Source organism: Acomys minous (genome assembly GCF_964271855.1).
Source record: "Acomys minous genome assembly, chromosome: 4".
Taxonomy (NCBI): domain Eukaryota; kingdom Metazoa; phylum Chordata; class Mammalia; order Rodentia; family Muridae; genus Acomys; species Acomys minous.
Window position 1 is genome coordinate 114,400,739 of NC_140486.1, and position 22,814 is coordinate 114,423,552.

The window sequence follows — 22,814 nt, forward strand, 5'->3', positions numbered from 1 at the left end:
CTCACAAAGCCCAAGGTACCAGCATTCACCCTCTCTAAGGCTGATCCTCCTACGGCCTAATCCCCTCCACCTCTGGCTAAGACCTCTGCTTTGCAGTGGCATCTGCCGCTGTTTCTGGAAGCTGATGTGGTGTTTGTCTCCCTCAAAGCTCTAAGGTTTGGGGAAGGGTCTAGGTCTCGCCTATGGTCTCAGTCAGTGTTTTATTATTATGAAAGAGACACCATGGTCACTGCAACACTTAAAAGGACAGCAGTTAATTGGGGCTGGCTTACAGGTTCATTATTGTCATGGCGGGAAGCATGGCAGTGTACGGGCAGCCATGGTGCTGGAGAAGGAACTGAGGGTTTCACATCTGGATCAGCAGGCAGGAGAGAGAGAGAGAGAGAGAGAGAGAGAGAGAGAGAGAGAGAGAGAGAGAGAGAGAGAGAGAGAGAGACTGGGCTGGCCTGGGCTTGAGTATCTGAAAAGTCAAAACTCACCCCAGTGACACACTTCCTCCAACAAGGCCACACCTCCTAATTGTGCCACTCCTTATGGGCCTATGTGGGCCATTTTCTTTTCTTTCTTTTTTTCTTTTTTCTTTTTGGTTTTTCAAGATAGGGTTTCTCTGTGTAGTAGCCCTGGCTGTCCTGAACTCCCTTTGTAGAGCAGGCTGGCCTCAAACTCATAGTAATCCACTTGCCTCTGCCTCCTGAGTGCTGGGATTAAAGGTGTGCGCCACCACACACCAGCTTTGGGGGCCATTTTCATTCAAACCATCACACTCACTTTAGTAGACGTATCTCCTAAATGAAATGTCAGGTTCTCGAAGATTCGGCTGGAAGGATGAAAGGATGGCAGATTGATGAAGAGGGTAGAGGGGAAGAAGAAAAGAGGAAGGAAAAGTGAACCAGAATAGAAACCTGATTTAGGAACATTCAGCTTGAACGCTGCACTGAGTTGGAGGTTTTGTGTTTTAATAGGGTGGTTTCTGTGTTTATTCCCAACGCAAAGCTTTCTGTGACTTTCCTCAGTCCGATCTTTTATTTGTTGAATAAATATTTGCGGAGCTGCAGATGTACTGCTCTTGTGAGGCAGGGGAATAACTACATGTCAGCCACGGAGGCAGCCAGGCTCAGGCTTCGTGATTTTCCAGCTTTCTGCATATGGCCAGGTCAGGATAGGAGTGATCTTCAGGGCCTCTGAAGTTACCAGCAAAGACTCCTGTTGGAAGGCCTACTCAAGGTGGCATAAGACAAGCTTCAGCATTGCTTTGTCATCCATCATGCTAGTTTTATTTTTTTAAAGTTTGAGATACCATTGAATTTTGTAGGCTAACATTAACTATATTTTCCCTGTGTGTATGCGTGATTCATCTCTCATCTATCTATCTATTATCTATCTATCTATCATCTATATAATCTATATATGTCTAGATTGCTTATTCACACAAAATGTTTGCGCATATACACATATTGATAACTCTATATATACAAGTCTTATTCTTTTATATTATTCATAAAATATCCATGCATTTGTTACAGTCCTATAAATGTGGAGTGCTGTATTTAAATGTATAAAATGCAATTAAAATGTCACACACACACACACACACACACACACACACACACACACACACACACGGCAGAGCTGGCACTTTCCCAAGTGTGGATAAAAGGATTTATTAATTAATCAGTGTTGATGGTTTGAAATCTCGCCACTTGGGTGTCACTAGCTCACGTTCAAGTTTCTGAGCACAGGGGCTGTGGTCTGGGCATGCGTGCAGTTGGCAGCTGCCCTGTCAAGTTGGGTCTCATCCTGAGCTGTAGAAAAGCCCCGCAGCCTGGCAGCGCTCTGTCGCGACTCCCCGTGATGTATGGATGTGCCACAACTCGTCATGTCACATTCGTTGATAATTCTGTATAATTAATTTGATGCCATCTGATGTGGCAGCAGGTTCGATATTTAAGACATAAAAGTTGTCCATGCCCCATGGAGCACATCTGTTCAGTGGCATAATTCAAATTAATTTCCAGCAATTTCGAGCTGAGCTCTTGGAGCCAATCTCTAATCTGCCTGGCGTCTTCAGGCACTCCTGGGGTAAGGACACCCTCTGTGAAATGGCTCAAGACATTGTCCTTAAATTCCTATTTTATAATTGCTTTTTATAACTACAGAAATAATGCAAAGACCTTCCTCGGGCTTTCTGGATCCCCCAAGCCTGCAAATGCAAGCTTATCCAATTGTACCGTTCCCAGCCGAGCTTCCTGATGAGACCCTGTGAGAACACAGAGATCAGCCTGCAGCTTCAGAATTTGCCCCAGGAGCATTTGTTGTCCCTCACCCTATCAGTCTCCCTCATGGGGTTTAATCACCATGTCCCTTTCTAGTCTCCAGTCAGGGTCAGTTACTTATTCATTTTCTTTCAGAACTCAGGGTTATTTTTCAGAGTACAGGCTGTTTTTGTTTTGGGAGCAGAATGCAGCTCACTTTGGCTGTTCTGTGCTTCTTCTTACGTAATGTTGGCAAGGACACCAGGGAAGTTCTTTCTGTGTCCTCAGTGTGACCCTTTCAGCAGGTGCTCGGGCCTCGTATGCCTCATTGTTACCGAGATTAGTTTTGGTTAAGACTGTGTCTGTAAAAGTGACAAACCCTTACAGACCTCTACAGGTAGCCCAGGTTGGCCCTGAGCTCTTTGATCCTTTCTTGCCTCGGCCTCCTGAGCATTGGAAGTACTGGTGTTTGCTGCCGTGCCCAGCTCCCTTTCAATTTGCTAAGCAGCTGTGTGGGAGATAATTCAAGACTGCCCCACTGGTAATTCCTCCTCCCCCTTTGACGCACTGTGCGAGCATCCCTCAGCGAGGCTGACCTGCCACAATTATCACCACGACGTTGAAACAGGCAGCTCCTCAGTTTCTAACTGCTGTGTCTATGTCAATTGAGAACAGACTGAAAGGAAGAGTGTAAGGATTTATCCAAGGGTGTGTTTGTATGCATGTGAACCAATGGAGGTTGTTGGGTAGAAGTCGCTGATCTACTGCTTGGTTGTTACTTTACTTGTCTCGTCTTTGGTTAGTGGGGCTGCTATAGGATCTTTGGAATCCAACACCCCATATGACCAACTGACCCCCTTGGCTTTGTAATAGAGCAGCAATAAGTGGGGGTAGATCTCACTTCTTGTTAACAGCCACCTGGAGTGGACTGAGAGGAGAACCCAGCCTTTTCTAGGTGTTTAGCCCAGAGGAGGCAGGTTAGGATGGAGTGAATGTAAGGCCTCTGACTTCTGGGAACTAGTGTGTCAGGATGGGCCAGCAGCTAACTATTAAGTAGAGATGGAGCTTCACATTAGAAAGACATTGGAAGGACTCAGTGAGGACTGAGGAAAGACACCCTTAGGATGTAGCATTTAAACCTGGCGGAGTAAACACACATTGGAAAGCCAAGGGAGCTGAGACTGAACTTGCATCTTCTGGGCACTTTCGTAGCATGCAGTTCCCCAGCCTCTGTTGTCAGCCTGTGCTCCAAGTCACACGTCTTCACCCCTCTACAAAGGCTCTGTGGCCCAGCCTCAGCGCAGGACACAAAGGTGTTAGATCACTCACTGCTCTTGTCACTAACTTTGCGGGTGACTTTTGGACAAATCACCTCTCTGATGCACGGCTTTGATTTCTCATCTGTGAAATGTAAAGGACATTGTCTTGCGTGGCTGCGAGGAGCGCGATAAACAGCGCAGCATGGGGTCTCGAACACAGAGCATGCTGAATGAAGTCCACACGCATTTCATGTGCGCTTGTCCTGTATGCCTGGAGAGAGGCTGACCGGGCGCACGCCGCATCCGGCATCCGTGTTCACTCGCATTTCTGCAGCAGCTCCTTTTCTTGAGCCACAGAATCAGTTAGAATTTATGAAGGAAACCAGACAAAGGAAACAAACCTTCATTAAAATACGATCGTTTCTTGTTTTCACTTAATGCTGTTTTCCCCGGGCCATCTGGGAACGATTTGTTGAGACCATAATTGTGCATTAAATATTGCAATTTGTCCCAGGCCCTATCTATGAAATAAACAGTATAGAAATCCACTGCAGAGTCAGCACATCCAGAGCCGTGCTGCTTTTCTGCCAGCGACACCTCCGGGTCCCGAGGCTCCTCTGTATCTTCCAGGGCTCTCCCTAGCACGACTCCAAATGGAGTCTAGACTTTGGCTGCCACCTGTGTGGGAGACACACATCATGTGAGGCAGCTCTAGGTGATGACGAAGGCCCTTGAGGATGAGATCACAGAGAAAAGAGTCCTGTCGTAAGGCAGAGAGTCCTTGGGGCCTCTAAGGGACCAGCTCTGCCTCCTGGGTAGGAGAAGGCTTACCACGCCCCTGAATTCTGACCCGCAACAGAAGAGGACTTACCAAATGCATCTTGGCCTCTAGAAGCCAGTGGCTGCCTGTTTCTCTGTATACCCTGAGCTGGGGGTGTGGTGGGGAGTAGAGGTAAAGGATGGATAAGGAAGGAGACAGGCTGTTTCCGGGTGGATCCATTGGGTGGAGAGAACTGGTTTCTCAGGCAAGAAATAGACTTTAAGAGAAAATTGTTAATATTGATACCTGGGTGGAGGTTGGATAGAGTCCTCAAAGCTCTGGGGACAGAGAGGATGGAAGCCTTGTGAGGTGTCATGGGAGAAGTCATGAGGAGACTGACAGGTGCCCTTGGCCTCCATCACTGTCTGCATTCCTGCTTTGCATCTTTGCTCTGGGCAAGCACCCAACCTCCAAACTGTCTCTTCTCCCATCAAGGTTTTTGCCCCCTCTCCTCCCCCACCCACTCATCTGTCCTGGTGTCTGTCTTCTGCCTGTTATCAGCCGTGATGCATTCTGGGACAAAAGCAACAGCCTCCGGAAAGTGGGCATTTCTCTGCTTCTCTGCACAGAGCCCAGTCTGGTCTTTTGGTCATGACTCTTGGACCATAGGTTCATGGCCCAAGGTGGTGGTGGTGGGGACATGATCACAGTGTGGCTGTCTTTTTTGAATTGAGGATGTTTGTGAAAGGCCAGAGCTCAATGTGCTGATGCGCTGCTCAGCTTTGTCCAGGTCTAAGAACCAGGATCTGGGGGCACTAGGTATGCAGTGGGAGGCACAGAGATAAAGCCTTGCCTGGCATGGGAATCCTGGGGCCAGCATTGTCACCTCAGCCAGCATTGTCACCTCAGTGAGTTTGACACTGAGCTCGAGTGTGGTCTGATTACGTCTCACAGAGGGGTCTCCACCTGGAAGACCTTAGCAGACTTGGGTAGATTCTGTTTGGATTGGCTGTCCTTCCCACAGGCTGTTGATGACAGGCTCCTGGCAGCTGGTTGGAATCTCGGAGGAGCGCAAGGAGTGGATGGGGTGGGAAGGCAGGATGGGGGTGTCCACAAGCATTAAGTCGTATGGGGTGCATTGCCAGGTCACTAAATCTGAGTCACTGGGTCAGTGCTGCTGGCTAAACCTTGACCAAGTCCTGTGTATAGTCTTGGGTCTTGGTAGCTGAGTGGGGACCTAGTGTCCCTTTGATGAGGCGCAGTGGCCTTCATCACAAAGTGGGCACAGATGCACATCTTAAAAAGTAAGCGGAGAGGGTCTCACGTGATGTGAAAAAGTGAGTAATCAGTTTAGTGTAAACACATGCCTGAGTGTGTCCATGAATACTTGTGCCGTGACACATTCACCACAAGGCAAGAAAGCTGTTAAATTTGGTAGTTAAGCTATTTCTCCTTTTATTTTAGATTTTCAAAAATTTCCATAATATCCAAGAAGAAGAGAATATGATTAAGATGAGGAAGAAGGTATAAAATGGAAACACACTCAAGCCTGAGGAGGTTGGTCTCAGAGGACAGCGTTGTGTCAGGGTCAGGCTAAAGCATCAGAAGCCTAACTCTCCCTGGTGCTTTCTTTCCTGGTGGTGACCGCCCGTGTGGGTGACATTTAGCTTTCCACTGCCTCAGTTTCCCCCAGTGCAGAAGTAGGTTATACTATCCCCCTCCCCAAAACCACTTCTCCTCAGCCTGTCACCCTCCCTTTGAGACTTGCCTGGTCCCTGCTGTAAGTTAGCTTTTATCCTTAAGTAGTTTCTATTACACCACCAATGCCACAGTTAAAAATTCATTAGATATTAATCATTATGCTTCCAATTACCATCTCAGCACACCGGAGTGATTAGGGGAGAAGCAGAGGAAAAAGACAGAGACATCATGTCTCCTGTGAAAGGTGCGAAGGTCCAGGCGGTTATGTAAGGGCGCAGTGGCTTCTGCAAGGTTCCTTACTCTGTTGGCAGCGGCTTGGGGACTGTGTAGTTGGCAGCCTTCTAGTTGTCTCTGTCTGGAATGGGCAAGGCCAGCTGGGGCTCTCCAGGTCATCTGAGGGAGCTGGCCCCACAGGCCTAGCCTGGTCTGGCCTGGCACACAGTTCCAGGGCAACTGTCCCATGAAGTCATAGGAGCTAATTCCTGATACCTTGTACTGGTATCTTTAACTCCTTTCCCTTTTTAGCCATGATAAATTATATATATATATATATATATATATATATATATATATATATATATATATATATATGAGAGAGAGACAGAGACAAAGAGATAGATAGAGACAAAGAGACACAGAGAAAGAAAGTCCTTAGGTAGTCAGGTCTTTGGGACTTTTCTGTTTCTGTGCTTATGATGGCTGCACACTGCTTCTGTGGACCATGGCTGATGGAGTTAGATACCCTCCCCCAAAACAAACACACAAAAGTGAAATTTGACTTTCAGACAAGCAATCCTGAATTTTTTTTGTTTTTGTTTTTGTTTTGTTTTTTAGAGACAGGGTTTCTCTGTGTAGCCTTGGATGTCCTGGACTAACTTTGTAGACCAGGCTGGCCTCAAACTCACAGCGATCTGCCTGCTTCTGCCTCCCGAGTGCTGGGATTAAAGGCCTGTGCCACCAAATCATAAAGATTTTTAAATTTTGTTTTTACTTTTTAAAAATCTCTCTCTGTGAACATAAACATGTCCATGTGTGTGTAGGTCAGAAGACAACCTCACATGTTAGTCTTCATTTTCTACAAGTTTAAAACAGGGTCTCCTGGCTGCCCTGGACACCAGACCATCTGTCCACAAGCTCCTGGGAACACCCCTGTCTCATTTTACCATGGGATTGTTGGGATTACAGATGCACATGGGACCGTTTCAGCCTTTTCATGGCCTCTTGGCATCCAAACTCAAGTCCTCAGGATTGCGCAGCAAGGACTTTACCCACTGGCTTGTCTCCTTATCCCAGGGGCACAATGCTGCAGCATCATTGGCTGTTTCTCTGGACTTCTTTTTGAGCTGGGCGACTGGTATGTGGGAAGCCCTATGTATACCACAAATCAATGAACCCACTGGCAGGTGAATTTGGGGAGTATCATGTATGAGGATAAAAAAGGGGTGCCTACTGTGGAGAAAGGCTCAGATTCAATTTAAGGGTGGGCTTAGCAAGGTACAAATTATGGCCTACATGTGGCTGCTGCTTGGTTTTACAAAATGTTATTGGAATGTCACCGTGCCCTCATAGAAGGACTCAGGGCTGCTTTCCTGCCCCGATGGTTGGCTTGCTGCGAGCTGGTGAGGGACAAGCTGGAGCTGTTGTGTGCACTGTCCCACCAGGAGAACCCTTGGTGACATTGGCATCCAAGCTGAGGCCTCTGCTCTCACCAAGTTCGGTCCCCGCCCCCCTAGGAAACAGACGGTGGATGACGTAGGTGATTCTGAAGGGAAGGGGCAGGAGGGAGCCAAAGAGAAGAGAGGGTGGGCAGAAGTGTTAGAAGAAGAAGAAGAAGACACTGTACACATGCATTCTTCTCTGCCTCAAATACTCCATGCTATCCTGCAGGCGACTCATTAGAGGGCCACACCCTGATGGCTGCACCGCCTTCCTTCCTGTAAGCCAGGGTTCAGAGGAGGAGCACCTCACCTCCCGGTGGCTTCTGTTTGAAAGTCTAGTCTGAGCCTAGTCTGACTAGGCTGGCTCCCCATGCTTCACCCACACCTTCTTCCTTCTGGCTGCCCACTTAGCAGAACCTCTCTCTTTCACTCATTAAACCTTGCTTCCCCATGCATTCATTTGCCTCTCAGTCTTAGCTGCATTTCTAAAGGGTTTATATTATTTTATGTGCAGGGTTTTTTTTGTTGTTGTTGTTTGTTTGTTTGTTTTTTGCCTGCATGGATGTCTGTGTGAAGGTGTTGGGTCCCTGGGACTGGAGCTTCACACAGTTGTGAGCTGCCATGTGGGTGCTGGGAATTAAGCCGGGGTCCTCTGGAATAGCAAGCAGTCAGTGTTCCCGACTGCTGAGCCGTCTCTCCAGCCCCATTATAGTTGTATTTAATTCTGAGAAGCTGTATGCAGAGATGCAAAGATCTAAGAGATGCCTGGCTGGGACTTCCCCCTTCTCTGTACCAGGTATGGCCAACCTTCTGATATTGTGACAAGACATTACCTGCCAAGTTCATACTTGAGAATTACACAATCAAGTTACCAAGAACATCTCGTTTTAAAAGTAGGATTATGGTTAGGTATTGGGCCACGTCACAGCTATTCTTTCACACATATGGGCCATGGGCTGACATACCTGCAGCCCTTTCTGACCCCTCCCTATGACCCCATTTGAATTTGCATCTCTGGGCTCTGAGTATACAGATGCTTGGGGGAATTCTTGGTTGGTGTCTTAAGAATATTCTGCAGAATTGCCAGCAGCCATGGGTGATAAGAGTGACACACGGGGTCCTCAATATTTGTTCCCACTTTCTGCTCTCCATCCTGGGGCCATCCAGGCTGGCATATCTGTGGGGTCAGGGCTGGCTGGGCAGCATGAAGCAGAAGCAAGGTACGGTGGTGCCACATGCCTTTAATTCCAGCACTTGAGAGGCAGAGGTTGGGGGTGTGTGGTCTCTGTGAATTTGAGGTCTGCCTGGCCAGGACTATAGAGAGAGAGAGAGAGAGAGAGAGACCCTGTCTCAGAAACAGGCAGACAAACAAACAAACAAACAAAAAAGATAAAAGTGGAGTCGGCAGCTCCAGTTCAATGACTTTACAAAAATAAGAAAAGTTGAACCCAGGGACCAAGATGCAGGAAAGTGTGAGGGAAGGTGATGGAGGCAGATGAGTGAGACCCTAGCAGTACCGGCAAGACCCAGAGGCAAAAAGAGGCGAGAGCATCCTTGCTGAAGCCTCAGGAAGGAACAGGGTCCTCCAGCCACCTTGCTGCAGACTCTGGGCCACAGACCTATAAGAAAACAAAGCCCTGTTGTTTAAAGCCACCCAGTGTTGTGCCATTTGTTGTGGCAGCCAAGGAACCTGACTCCTGGAAGATGTGGCCCTTCTGCCCAAGTTTGTGTCAAGTGCCACTTTGTCGAGTTTGTTTGTTCAAAGTCTGTGTTGCATCCCATGGGTACCGTTGGGCTAATCAGAATGGGAAACCAGTCTCCTGGCCAGGCCCTGAGTCTGCCATGGCTTCCTCTTAGGCCACCCTGGCGCAGTGCTGCCTGCCGCTCTACACCGTGAAAATGAGGCACTGGTGCTGTGGGTAGCCGTCATCTCTTCAGAGAAGCGAACTACGATGACTAGGTCAGCCAGCAGGGCCCATGAGGTCACAAAGTCTCCTCCCAGTCCTGCTCTGCCAATGGCACTGCAGAAACACGCAGACACAAAGGATGCTCTAAAATGCATTGTGGGTAGGGGAGAAGTTTTCTTCTAGAACAAGGCAAAAAAAAAAAAAAAAAAAAAAAAAAAAGAACATGACTTCCACATGAGACTTCCACATGAGGGATCCCAAACCAGGACATTGACATTATTCAGACAGTAAAATTGGTCAGACCATAGACTACCGCATAAACACTTCACACAGCACAATGGGACACCACGCAGGAAGGCAGGGCCTGTCCCTCCCTGGGAAAAGCCACGAATGTTCATTGTTCTGAGTGCCTGTTCTTGCTCTGCAGCATAGAAATCTGTAAAATACGGTTTACATAGTCACACGAGTTTGGGAATTGTCACATATTATATTTTCTTGGAGATTCATAATTCTCATTGTGGTGTTAAAGCTATCTCCTACTCCCATCCCCCCCACCCCTGCACCTCCAAGCTTGAAGTAAATAAGACCCCCTCCCACCAAGTTTAATCAGTGATTTATAAGTCTGCCGTGCCCAGGGCGCCTTTGTTATTTCACACCTACTGTGGTCCGAGTCCTGACGTGAGATGCTCTTCCTTGGGAAGCGCAGTGCGTTGCTTTTCTCAGGGGCTGTAGTCTTTGTTTGGCGCTCCTGCTCCTCCCTCTGCTTGCTGAGGCTGCACTTAGTGGCAGGTGGCCCTGGTCACTGCAGGGCTGGGGGGGGGGCGGGGGTGGTGGTGGTGGTGGGGGGTGGTGGGGGCTACATGAAGGCCATGCTGCTTTCTAACTTTCGTCAATATAAAAAGATTCAGTGAGCGGAGGTCAAGGGCAGTTCCACGCAAAAGGAATTCCATCTGGGGCGATGATTTTTAAAAAGCCGGAAACACAGGACGCAGGGTTTAAGTTGATACTTGTATCTTGGAAGCGGCTGGTGCTTTCACAGAATACTTCAGTTCCCAGAGTTTGCCAATTTCCACCGAGGACTACTGGAGGAGTCTGAGGGCCCTCTCCTCCTCCGGGCCGGCATGAGGATGCACAGAGATGCCCATTTCTTCTCCCTGCGTTTGAGGTCAGCCATTGATGTGAAACACCTGTTGTGTTTCTGGGGCTGCCCTGCAGCTTCTCCCGCTGGTAACCTGTATGTGGCAGGGTTTAAGGAGGTGCAGTCACCTGGGCAAGTCTGCGGTGCTGGCTCTCCTTGCTGGATAATAAGGTGAAGCCGAGTTTGGGCATCTTCTCAGTCTGTGGGTGAGGAGCATTTGCAGACGTCAGGTTGATGATCCTTGAAGGGTTCCGTGGGCTGAGGAGATGGCTCAGCAGGTCAAAGCATTTGCCTTACAAGCCCAGTGACTAGAGGTCAAGTCCCTGGAACACACATAAAAGCTGACGCGGCAGCGTGGGCATCTGTGTTGGCAGCACTTCTATGGGGGTGGGGCATGGCATGTGTGAGGCTCCCCAGAAGTTCAGAGATAGCTGGCCTGCAAACACAGGGAAGAACAAGAAAAAACCTATCTCAACCAAAGGGGAAGGTGAAGATCTACGCCTGAGTTTGTCCTCTGACCTCTACATGAGCACCACCACACGCACACAAGAATGTTCACACCTGTACACACACGCACACACGCGTACACACACAGGAATTCCAAACCAGAAACTCGTGAGTGTGAACGGGGAATCTGAAGAAAGAAGACGAGGCCGAACAGAAAGTACAGGCAGATTTTTTTTTAAAAGGAAAAGAAAAAGAAAGAAAGCAATGGCTGGCGAATACTCAAGGTGAAGGTGAACACAAGAGGACATGTAATATTTGATCTACTGCATTAATATGGCCAAATTGAGTCCATGAGGCATTTGAAGGGTTATGGGGAACGATTCCCACCTTTGGCTCTCAACATGTTCCTCGCATCCCGCAGTTGTCTCTTAACCTTGGGTGCTTCTCTGCAACATCAAAAAAATCCATAAAACAGGGGATAACAAGTGCTGGTGAGGATTCAGGGGGGAATCTTCTTTGCATGTTGCTGGAGGGAAGGCGAGATGGTGACTAGCACTCTGAAACAGTCTGGCTGCTCCTCTACTGATGAAGCACAGAGCTCACTGGGAGAATGCTTTTGTACACTGTGTGCGGATTGTCAGCATTACCCAGGCTCCGGCACTGGTGCTGACGCCCAGGGAACAGAGGGCACAGTGTGCTCCAGGAGCCTGGGACGCAGTGACAGTTGTTGAAGATCATTGTGATCTCTCTCTCTCTCTCTCTCTCTCTCTCTCTCTCTCTCTCTCTCTCTCTCTCTCTCTCTCAGTGTGTGTCTGTGTGTCTGTGTGTCTCTGTGTGTGCATTTCTATATGTGTGTACACATATGTGTATGACCACACACACAGGTATGTGTATGTATGTAGAAGCCAGAGATCAACACTGGATACTTTCCTTGATCATTCTCCATCTTATTGTTTGAGACAGGGCCTCTCACTGCCTGTAGTGCATCCATTCCTCTAGACTGCCTTGTCAGCAATCCCAGGAGCTATCCTGCCCCACTATCCCAACACTGGGGCTGTAGGTGTGCCCTGCTGTGCTCAGCTTTTTCTCTGGATGCTTGCCTGGGATTAAGCTCAGGTCATCACACTTGCATAGCAAACATTTTTACTGACTGAGCCACCTCCTGAGAATAACTTTTCCTTTTAAGCTTTGTGCTGTGTGGCCTTTTTCCTTTGACAAATTAAAATTTAATTGAAAAAACTATTCAAGAACTATATGCCTGTGATGGCATGGCCAATTCCCACACTGTCTGTACAAGAAATATGTTAGGGCTCTTGGATTTCTTACTGGTTGAATTTTATGTGTTTGTTTGTTTTCTGGCCAAATTTCTGTCATCTCAAATTCCAAGTCATTGGTCTGGCTAATGGAGTCACGATGTACTGTCTTTTGAAGACGAAGATGTCACCCTTGATGAACTGTTGGGGGGACAGGCACTACGACTAGCTTCTCTGGATATGTTTACACAGAATTACCCATAGTGCTTGATTTATTAGATGGGCAAAGCAGAGAGCGGATGGATCAGTGGATGATAAAGGGCTGGATGAATAATTAGATGGCAGATGGATAGATGTGTGGATGGGTGGCTGAGTGGATGGAGGACGAACAGGTGCTCACGTAGGTATGACTATGGAAGATGGCCATGTGTGGGTCAGAGTGGGAAAAGCACGGGTGGAAGTGTGGATGAAAAGATGAGTGGGTGGGCATCTGGGGGCATTGATAGACATATCCGTTGTCAGGGAGAAATTCTCAGAGCCGGCAGGGATAGACCCCCACTGACTCCTTCCCCAGGAACACTGTTTTCCCTAAGAACAACGTATGAACACTAGAGAACTGTAACTTGGTTTGCCCTCAGCTGAGCTGATGCACTGCTGTGGCGCTGGCTAAAGGACTCGCTGTCTTTGAGAATCCATTCCCTTTTCTGTAGACTGGACATAATGAGAGTATTCTGCTCCTGAGCCTCTGACAGGAAGCTCAAGAATCATTAGCGCCATGTGATACATTAGTAAGTGTTCACAAGCGATCGCTATTGTCAATGTAGCGATTGCTATTTAGAGCCAAGAGAAGAAGTGTCTGGAGAAGTTGAAGGCTACCTGAGCCCCAAATGAAAGCCTGAGAAATGAGTTCTGCCCAATTCTCAGGCTGTCTCCTTTCTTTCTAAAATGGTGTCTCTGTGGGTCATGACTATTCAATGGCCAAGAACCAAGGAAAACAAACAGAGATCTGAAAGGCTAACTATTGCAATAATATGGATGTGCTGATGCCTAGGGCCTACAGGAAGCCTCCTCCTCTATTCACCAAGGGTTTCATGAGTGCCTCCAAGTGTCCAGTGCTGTTCTCAGTACTGGGATACATTGTTGGGGGAAAAAATCCCAGAAGCTAGACACGATTCCTTCATGAGCTTTGGTGGAGGTGGGGTGGTGGGGGGAAGAGGCATAAAAAAATGAAAGAAGTGAGTCATGAAAGTGTTGAGTGCTGAATTATGAATGACAGATGAGTGAAGGGGGAATGCCAGGGTCTGCAGCCATGTGTTGGGCCAGCAGCCATGACAGGGACAATGATGGAGGGATCAAGGGAAGATGTAAGGGATTCTCTCTTCGTTAGGGGACACAGGTGGATATAGGTGCCCACAGTGTGATGGTTAAAGTCAGAATGGCTGAAGGACAGTGGAAGAGACACACAGGAGCCAGTTCGACACAACCCTAGACATACCTGGGCAGAGAAAATTTCAGATGAAGTATTGCTTCCATCAGATTAGACTTTGAGCATGTCTTCAGGGCATTTTTAAAAATTGCTAATTGATGGAAGAGAACCCAGGCTCCTGTGGGCTATGCCACGCCTTGTTGGGTGAGCCTGAGATGTACATGAAAGGCAGCTGAGTGGGACTCTGGAAGCAAGCCAGTAAGCATTAGACTTCCATGGTCTCTGCTGTTACTTCTTGCCTCTAGGTTCCTGCCTTGAGTTCCTTTGATGGTGGGCTGTAACCTCTTAGCCACATAACCCTTTCTCTTCCTTCAAGTGGCTTTCAGTCATAGTGTTTATAACAACTGAAAAGCAAACCAGGACATGGCAGGTGAAGATGCAGAGGCTGAGGGCTTGGGGGGGGACTTCAGCTGCTATTCTGAGAGGGAGGGAGGGGATGGTCCGGAAGGACATCCATCTTCTATTGAGGTTAGTAGGGTTTCTTGAGTTTTCATTAACTGCATTACTCTTGCTTCCTTTGTGGCTTTCTATACAAAATCCCCAAGAGAAGGTGGGTGGGAACCAAAGGTCATAGCAGGCTGAAGTGGCTTCTGAGGAAAGGTATCAAATACTTTAGCTCGATTACAGCTAGAATCACAAATGCTTCTTTCTACAACTCTGAGCTGCACCCTGCTGTAGGGACCTGGGCTGAGACCTTCCTTCCTGCCTTTGTTTTCCAGTCAAGACATAGCTTTCTGTTTTTCTTCCCTTCTTCCCCTTCATGTGGCTCTTCATGGAATGTGAGGAGAGATTCAGTCAGGAGTGAATGTCCTTTGTTGTTGTTGTTGTTGAGAAAGACTGTGGAACTGGACACCACAAAGGCATGCCATGATTACTGCAAGTTGAGTCATTTGATGCAAACGGCTAATAGTGACATTCAATTTATGATAATAGGATACTTAACAGCTTACAGAGTCTTGACGTGCCTTCAGACTGGTCCTGTGGTTGCAGGCAAAGATGGGTTAATGTATCTGAGAAGGAACTCCAGCCAGGAGGCTCCAACGTGCCCTTCCACCTAAAGGCCTCCACAGCGTGAAGCGAGGGAGAGCCACCAGGTGGGAGACACATGAATCAGCTCAGCTCAGTGTCAGCCCGTGGTACTGACATGGCGGTGCAGAAGCAACTTAGCCATACACAACTTTTTTTTATGCCGTGGACACAAATGGAGGAACAGTGCAGGGACCGCATGACAAAAGAGGTGGGTCAGAAGTTCACGGACAGCAGAGTCATCTCTTCTGGCTTAGCAGAGAATACACTTCCTGTAGGAAGTGGAAGAGTAGGAGCCTCTTTCCTGGTTTTCTTTTCTTTTCTTTTTTCTTTTTCTTTTTCTTTTTTATTTCTTTCTTTCTTTTTCAATTTTTTTATTGAAAAAATAAAATCATGCATATTACGTCTCAATTGCTATCCCATCCCATGCATCCTCCCTCCCGTTTTCACCTCATTCCCCTTCCCTATGACTGTGACTGAGGGGGACCTTTGAGGAGGGTCTTTATTATCATTCAGGCATTTGAAAAGTTATCCCTGATGGCTTTGGGAAGTACATCACAGGCTTCCAGAAAAGAGGCTATGTTGTAGGGCCTGTACATCCAAAGGTTAATAAGAGGAAGAAGGTCATGAGAGGAAGAAGAAGCAAAGACCATTTTCTCTGGAATGGGTAGGGCCGCTGGGAAGAGCTCTGAATTTGTGTCTGAGCATTCCAGAAGGCAGAGGGGGAAAAAAAGCAAGACGTTGTGGTTGCTGTTGTCAGAAAGTAGGAAGTTTTAAATTCCTCAGGTTATGGATGTCTTGTGACAGTGAGTTATTAAAATAAAAACACACTTCGATGTCCTCTGTGGGGCACTGGACAACATATAAATAGGAGGGGGCCCAGATAACATTTCCTCTAGAAAAATCTAAGACCTGTTTTCTTATGATGGTTTCACACAGGAAAACGTGACAAAAGCCCAGGGCAATGGTGTGAACGTGTGAGGCAGTAAACAAGATCCTGGCTAAGGTTACGTCTTTGTGGTTCAGTTGTGTTACTGATGACATCTTGTTGCGAAGATTAAATTCAAGCCAAGAAGCACTAGCCATCGCCTCCCTGGCCTGGGATTGCTTGCATCTGAAAAAGAGCATCAACCCATCAGCTCCCACCAAAGCCTGCCCTTCCACCCAGTGACCTGCAAAATAAGAGAGGGGACAGACTCAAGATGGAAGGTGCGTGGGAGCCACTCAGCCCCCTGCACTGAAAAGGAGACACCTCAGTCATGATGGCTCAAGCAGCTTGCCTCCCAGGATGTGAGACTCCAGAGGGACACAGAAGTTCTCAGCAGTCATTCCAATGCTGGGAAGCAAGGGATTGTGGGCCATTTGGAAGCGGCTGTCTTGGATGTGGGGGAAGCCATTGCAGGCAAAAATCTCAGATTTTTATTCAAGCCGTCATCTTTAGGGGGACCTCAGAGCTCAATACAGCAGGACCAGCCATACGCAAACATCTTGGACCTTGGACCTAAAGCATCTTCAGCCTGGGCCTCACCCTTTGTCCCTGGGAATTCAGGAGAGTCTTGGAGAGTCTTTCTCTTATGTGTCAGGACAGCCAGAGTACAGAGTGAGTTCCCACCAGGTCCCTGAGCTGATAACTGACTTGTAGAGTGGTGACTGGAGTTCTGGAGGGTGCCGACAACGACTGTGGTTTGGGGTTTAACAGGATTCAACTTGAACTGTTCCTCCTCCCGGCTGTGGTTGGATCATTTCAGGTCATCCCTAGTTCATGACAATAAACCTGTGTCATCAGCAGAAAAGAGATTTATTTTCCCCAGTATTATGCAGGGGACAGGACTGCAGCTCTAAGGGTCCTGCTAGATAGACTATTAAGAGTCTAGTTCATGGGCAAAGGAGAAGAGAATTATACTCATGTCTGTGAGTGCTGTCTTTACTCATTTGAACCATGGCCTCTCTCTCTCTCTCTCTCTCTCTCTCTCTCTCTCTCTCTCTCTCTCTCTGTGTGTGTGTGTGTGTGTGTGTGTGTGTGTGTGTGTGTGTGCTCGCATGAAAGCATGCACACATGCACACATCCAGAGGCCAGAGGTTAACATCAGGTGTCTTCTTCAATCATTCTCCACTTTATTTTTTTGAGATTTTTTTTTCAATGTTTAACAATCCTATTTATTTCATGTCTATAGTGTTCTGCCTGCATGGATGTCTGTTTATCACATGCATCCCTGGTCCCCACAGGGAAGAGAAGAGGTTCTGTGGAGCCCCTGGATCTGAAGTTACGGATGGCAGCCATGAGCTGCCATGTGGATGCCGAGAATTGCACACAGGGCCTCCGGAAGACCATCAAGTGCTCTTAACCACTGAGCTATCTTGCCAGCCCCTCTGCCATGATTCTTAATAGTGTTTTGCCAGAACCCTCAGAGCTGATTGGTCTTACAGCTGTTTTGTTGCACTCTACATCTCCACGTTTTAATTTGTTTCGAGTTGCTGAGTTACACCTTGACCTCTTCCGCCGTTGAGACTGGAAGCATATCATGCTACCAAAGTTGAATCCACTGCCAGGCCTGCCACAGAGCATAACCGGAATGCGTTTGCGAGTGCAAAGATCTCCTCACGAGCCTCGTCCCATTCACAAATGTTCTCGCGTCAGCTGCACTTCGTTAGCTGGAGACATTTATGAAGCGCTGCTCTGTGACCACAAGTATGAGAGGCTGACCATGGCCAGTTCTCTTGGAGATGATGCCTGTGCACAGTGCTGAGTCAGCACCCAGCCCAGAAGGGAGCCCTTGGCTGGGAGACAAAAGCCAGTGGCCGCGCATTTATCAGGCTCTAATGAGCCCTTCCAGGCATTTCTTTTCTTTGCCAAAAAAAAAAAAAAAAAAAAAAAAAGAATGAAAGGAAATATAACACAGTTAACATGCAAAGGGAGAGGGAGGGGGACAGGGACGCCTTCATTGAGGAAAAGGAAAGCACTCTTTGTAGCCACCTATAGAAGGTCCAGGTGGACACTGCTGACTTTTTCCAAGTTCATTCTGTTTGCACTCGTGGCTCCTATTCATCTCTGGGCTCCAGCTAACTGCCAGGAAAAGTAAAAATGCACAGAACACTCATGCAAGCCTGGTAGGGGCAAGCAGAAGCTTGAAGCCCTAGTCATCCATGCCTGTGTGCTAAGTTATCCTAGCCTTCCTGTTCCCTCTCCTATCCTCAGGTACCCACACTTTTAAGGAGGGTGCTTCCTCAGTGTTGAGCCTAGGGAGAGGAATTCAGTCCCTGAGGTATAATTGCTGCTTTTCTCCCCTTCAGCTAAAAATTCCTATTCATCGACTTGGGTGGCCTTTTATAACCTAATCGCTCCAAGAATGTGAGTGATTTATAGATTTGTAAGCCGTATCGCAGAAGATTAAACCAACATTCATTTGCTGCACTCAAGGTGAAGATGCTTTGTCTCCTGATAGAAGTCCTATTCTCCGGCCACCGGATAACATCTTCAAAGGATGGAGATGATTTTTGGGAAGGCCAGGGCTGTGAATTTGTGTCTCGCGGCTCTATGGGACTTCCCCCTTTCTGTCTCTGAGAAGTCTTGATAAAACTTTCTGAACAGTCCCTCTAGGAAGCATGCTGGGGAACAGGCTGACACATTATACACGTGTGTGGTCTCTAGTCATAGATTTAGGGGGCTGATGCGGCATTCCTCAGCACTTGAGATTACTTGGATTCTGGTGTGGATTTCGGAGATAGACCTCTTGCCTTCTAGAATAGCACCATAGTTTTCTCTCTTGATGTTTGGTTGCATGGCCAAGACATCCTGGTAGGGTTAATGACGTGGACCTAACAGGTCACAATGACTGAGAAAATGTAAAGGGAATGAGGGGTGAAGTCAAGAAGATTCTAGAAAAAGAGGGATGTCCTTCTCTGTGAGTGTGTGGTATGCCATTGCTGTGAAGGACGACCTGTTAGCCGAATGCAGACTTGATGAGAGGGGACCCATGCAGAGCCCAAGATCATGTGCCCCTGTCCCTCAAAACAGTTAAAAACCCATGCGAATTATCCCGTACGTGTTTCTCCTGACTACATTCATTTCAGCATCCCCAAGCCCCTTATCCTCTGTGAAGGAGTTGTGCACAGCCTTTAGCATCTGTTGTATACTCCTTAAGCAGACACTCATGCCTGGTTGTAGGTGGGAAACTACCTTATCGTCCTGTGTGGCTTGTTAAATTTTTCTGTGTGCCCACTTGTGCTACGAACAGGCTGCACAGGTCCTTGATTAAGGAGGCCAGCGGCTCTTAGAATCTCCCAGTGGCGTAGGGCCCTGTCCACCAAGCTCCCTACAGTCACCGTTATCATCATCCGATCACCTGGGCCTACTCGGAAGAGTCAATGGTCATTGGGCCTATGGACTGTTGACATTTCTTCGTATAAGAGGGGGGCAGGTTACTGGGTACTTACTTACATTTCCAGCTACTCCTCCCAGCCATTTGTATGCAAAGCTGCCCTATTTGCATGTGCTTTTGAGTGGGTGGGGATCTGGACTGGGACTAGCACTGTGCAGAAGCTACAGAGCATTAACAGACTGGACCCTCCTCTATCTTTGTGAGCTGGTGGGTGGGGCGGGCATCATGCATGCCGGATGAGGACAAGTAAGCCAATGAAATTCTGGGTTCCTGGGGTGAACTTGGTAGAATCACACTCTGGTTTGTCACTGGGAGTTTATGAGGAGGGATAAATGTTGTTTGAGTCTCCCCAGGGAAGGAATTCTTACAACACCCTGGTTCCCCATAAAATTGTCTGTAAGGCCTGAAGTCTAGGTGTCTAACACAGGCACCGTCCAGCCTTGCAGCACTCAGCTTCTCCATGGCGACAGCGCTCACCTCAGGGTGGAGTGAGGCATGCTGCCTGCTGCCAGCTTCCCAGGACAGCACAAGGGTGGTCACGCCTGGAGGATCTCTCTGGAGCACTCCAGTTCCTTGGCTGGAGACAGCTCATGTTTTACGCTTGTCTGTGATACTGTTTCCAGGTGCTTTTGTTCAAGCCAGATGTGTGAGGCTCCCCCAAATTATGTCACAGACGAAGGACTATCAAACAGGGTGAGTGTTGCTTGAGCTGTGAAGCCAGGGGAGAGTTCTAATCTTGTTTCTTGTAAGGACAGTGGAAATGGAACCAGGCAGGATCTCCTCTCTGCAAATGCATCAGGCAGAGGAAGAGAGCAGAACCGGCTAGCCAACTTTGAGAACCTAGAGTCAGTGAGTGGACCTACAGGAGTGAGACTGACTTCCCCTGATGGGCCAGTTCTAGGATCTATCAAGTTCAGTGCTAATAATTAGTAATGATGATGTGACCGTGGTAGGGGTGGGGTGGGGGGATGTACCATGGCGGGATGGTACCAACGTGTACCCCCTTGTGGAATTATGTTACCGAGAAGGTTTGGTATAAGGAGGTTTATTTGGGGAAGAAAAGAGGGAGGATAGGGCCTGGAGGAGAGGTGGAGGCAGACAATGGGACATATAGACAGACAGACAGACGGGACAGAGCTGTGAAGGTGGAGAAGGACAGATTGAGAGGGAGAAAATAGAAAATGTGGGGACAGAGGGAGACCTGGGTGTGGTGTGGTGGTCCCTTTATTTGTCAGGTGGGCACACCTTGCAGGTGATGACATAAGACTTTGCTAGGTCCCCAAAGGTAGGCTAGTGGTGTCACCTGTAAACTAACATTTGATTATGAATGGACACGTGTTATGGCCTGCATAGGGCTTACCCAATGAATTGAAATAAGAAAGCCCTAGAGTTTACATGGCTTCCTACTCTAGCCTCCTACTGGCTCATGGCTTCATGGACACCCGTCACTGTTGCAATATATGGAGTCTGTTGTATGAGAGGCCACAGCAGCTGTTTCCTCATGGGGTGGGTAACTGTAGCCCCAAATATAGCTTGACGGCTGGGAGACTTCATCGCCAGTGTGGTTGTTTTATCTGATCCCAGTGCATGACAAACTGAGATGCTGTGCACTAACTGGGTGTCATGGCAAGACCCTTGGTGCCTACAGAACCCTGGTGGAATGTCCTGGACGGGACATCAAAACGAAATAATTGGCAACGTGTCCATAATTGGTTTCAGATGCTCCCAGCTTGGAGCTCTCTACCCGGATTATGTCACGGAATTCCAAAAAGCAACTGTTCTCCCAGGGGGAAGGCCGGGTTCACGGATTGATCTCTTGGCCTTTTGAACTCACCTTGAAGTCAGGACCTGGTTACCTGCACAAGTGAGCCACCTGTTGCCCATGACCTGGGTTGCCTGGGATGTCACTGTCACTCTGAGTCTGTCCGGGAGGAATGTCGTTGTACTGTTCTGTTTGGTTTATTTTGTCCTTTTTAAAATCATTTTTTCTTGAGTATTTTCAGTTAAGTCAGCTGAACACTGAAGTGCGCAACAGCAACAGCAAACTCATTCTTTCAACATTGCGCCTGTGTGCGTGCACATGTGCAGTGCAAGAGATCAGAAGAACACTAAATACCCTGGTCACCAGAGCAACATCCAAAATACACCAGGGCTCTTCCTTCCTGGTCTGTCCTCAGGACCACTGACAGGGATTCCTGGCTGGCTTGCTGGCTTTCTGTGCTAGAGGCTTCTCCTGTCTTTTCTGCTCAGCCTGCGGATGCTGGGGTTACTTCTTGGAATGTTTCCCGGCTCCGGAGAAGACTTCAGGGATGCCTCAGAAATGTCATTTAAAGCGGAGCAGCCGCCACTCCATCATCTTCCTTTTTCAGCAGAGTGGTCCATGGGGTGCTTCAAAAGAGCAAGAAGTTATGATTAGGAAATATTAGTATTAAATAATTTCCCCTCCCCTCTCTACCGAATCCCAGCAGGGCTTTGCAAATCTCTCAGCCTCCCTCCTCTAGTGCGCTGTATTATGTCCGACTCCAGCATTTGCTCTTTTCCCGCTGTAAGCATCCTCCAGCCCCTCCCCTGCTCTTCCTCCGAGTCCTGGATACTGAGCCCAAGATACTTTAAAATCACAGATGCTTAAGACTGCTGGAAAGTGTTTTTGACAAGTTCCCCCCAGGTTAACCTTAAATGCTTTCTCTCTGGTTTTGTCTGACTGAGTTCAGAGAAGAGCCCCGTGTAGTGTGTTTCTTCCACACATTTGCTGCCTCATTGGGTGGGCTCCATGGGTGACAGCTGAGGCTTCCCCTGTGACTCCTCAGCATGGTATGAGGGTGAATACTGCCAGGCTTGCAAGACCTAGTGGACAGAATGGCAGCGCCTCACCCAGGCAGCAGAGATGGGAAGGGTCACTTTGACGTCACAGAATTTTCTAAGGAGGAATAGGCAATGGAAGTTTTCTAGCTACAGCCTAGCCAAGCGTAGGGAGGCAGTGCACTTCTTAGGCTGCCTGTGTCTACACCCAGCTGGGGTCTCTGCACAGAGCTTTGACTGTATTTGGCTAACTGGGTTATTTAACTCCCTTCATCTGCGTGGGCAGGGCTTCTGAGTCCTGGGCCCCTGAGCGAGGGGCAAGCAGTGGGTCCACCCCAGTCCCACGTGCTGCTCTCCCTCATCGGGGACGGACACTGGTTGCTGTTGATCCTACTTGTTGAAAGAGTTCTGAGGAAATGATGGGCTGCCTGTCAAGCAATCATGGGGGAGGGGTATTGAACTAGAGGCCTCTAGGATTGCTAGGATCTTACAGGAGGAAAAGAGAATTCCCAGAAGAGGGAAAGGCGTGTGCAAAGGGCCCTGAGCCCACCTGATGAGCAGATGATGGTTGTGCTGAAGAGGTGGGGGAGCCAGAGTACATAGAAGCAGAAGTGACTCAAAGACAGTGGCGTTACCAAAGCTCACCTCAACAGGAGTAAAGTCACAAAAGTTGGAAACCTGGAGCACACTGCAGAGCCTGCGGGCAGCTCAACAGGTCAAGGAGTGTCCTTTCCAGGTGCCTCAGCTGG

The 22,814-nt window shown here is 48.2% G+C and overlaps 2 long non-coding RNA genes across 2 annotated transcripts in view; one reads left to right on the top strand and one right to left on the bottom strand.

Moving 5' to 3' along the window:
* LOC311596239 overlaps positions 1 to 22,814 on the top strand; it is a 55,945-nt gene that overhangs the window by 23,315 nt on the left and 9,816 nt on the right. The gene's annotated exons all lie outside the window — the stretch shown is intronic.
* On the bottom strand, positions 8,165 to 10,964 carry LOC311596888. The gene is made up of 2 exons (XR_014779020.1): positions 10,198 to 10,964; positions 8,165 to 9,973 (listed from the first exon to the last, which is right to left on the bottom strand). It is a non-coding gene; the product is annotated as an uncharacterized lncRNA (long non-coding RNA).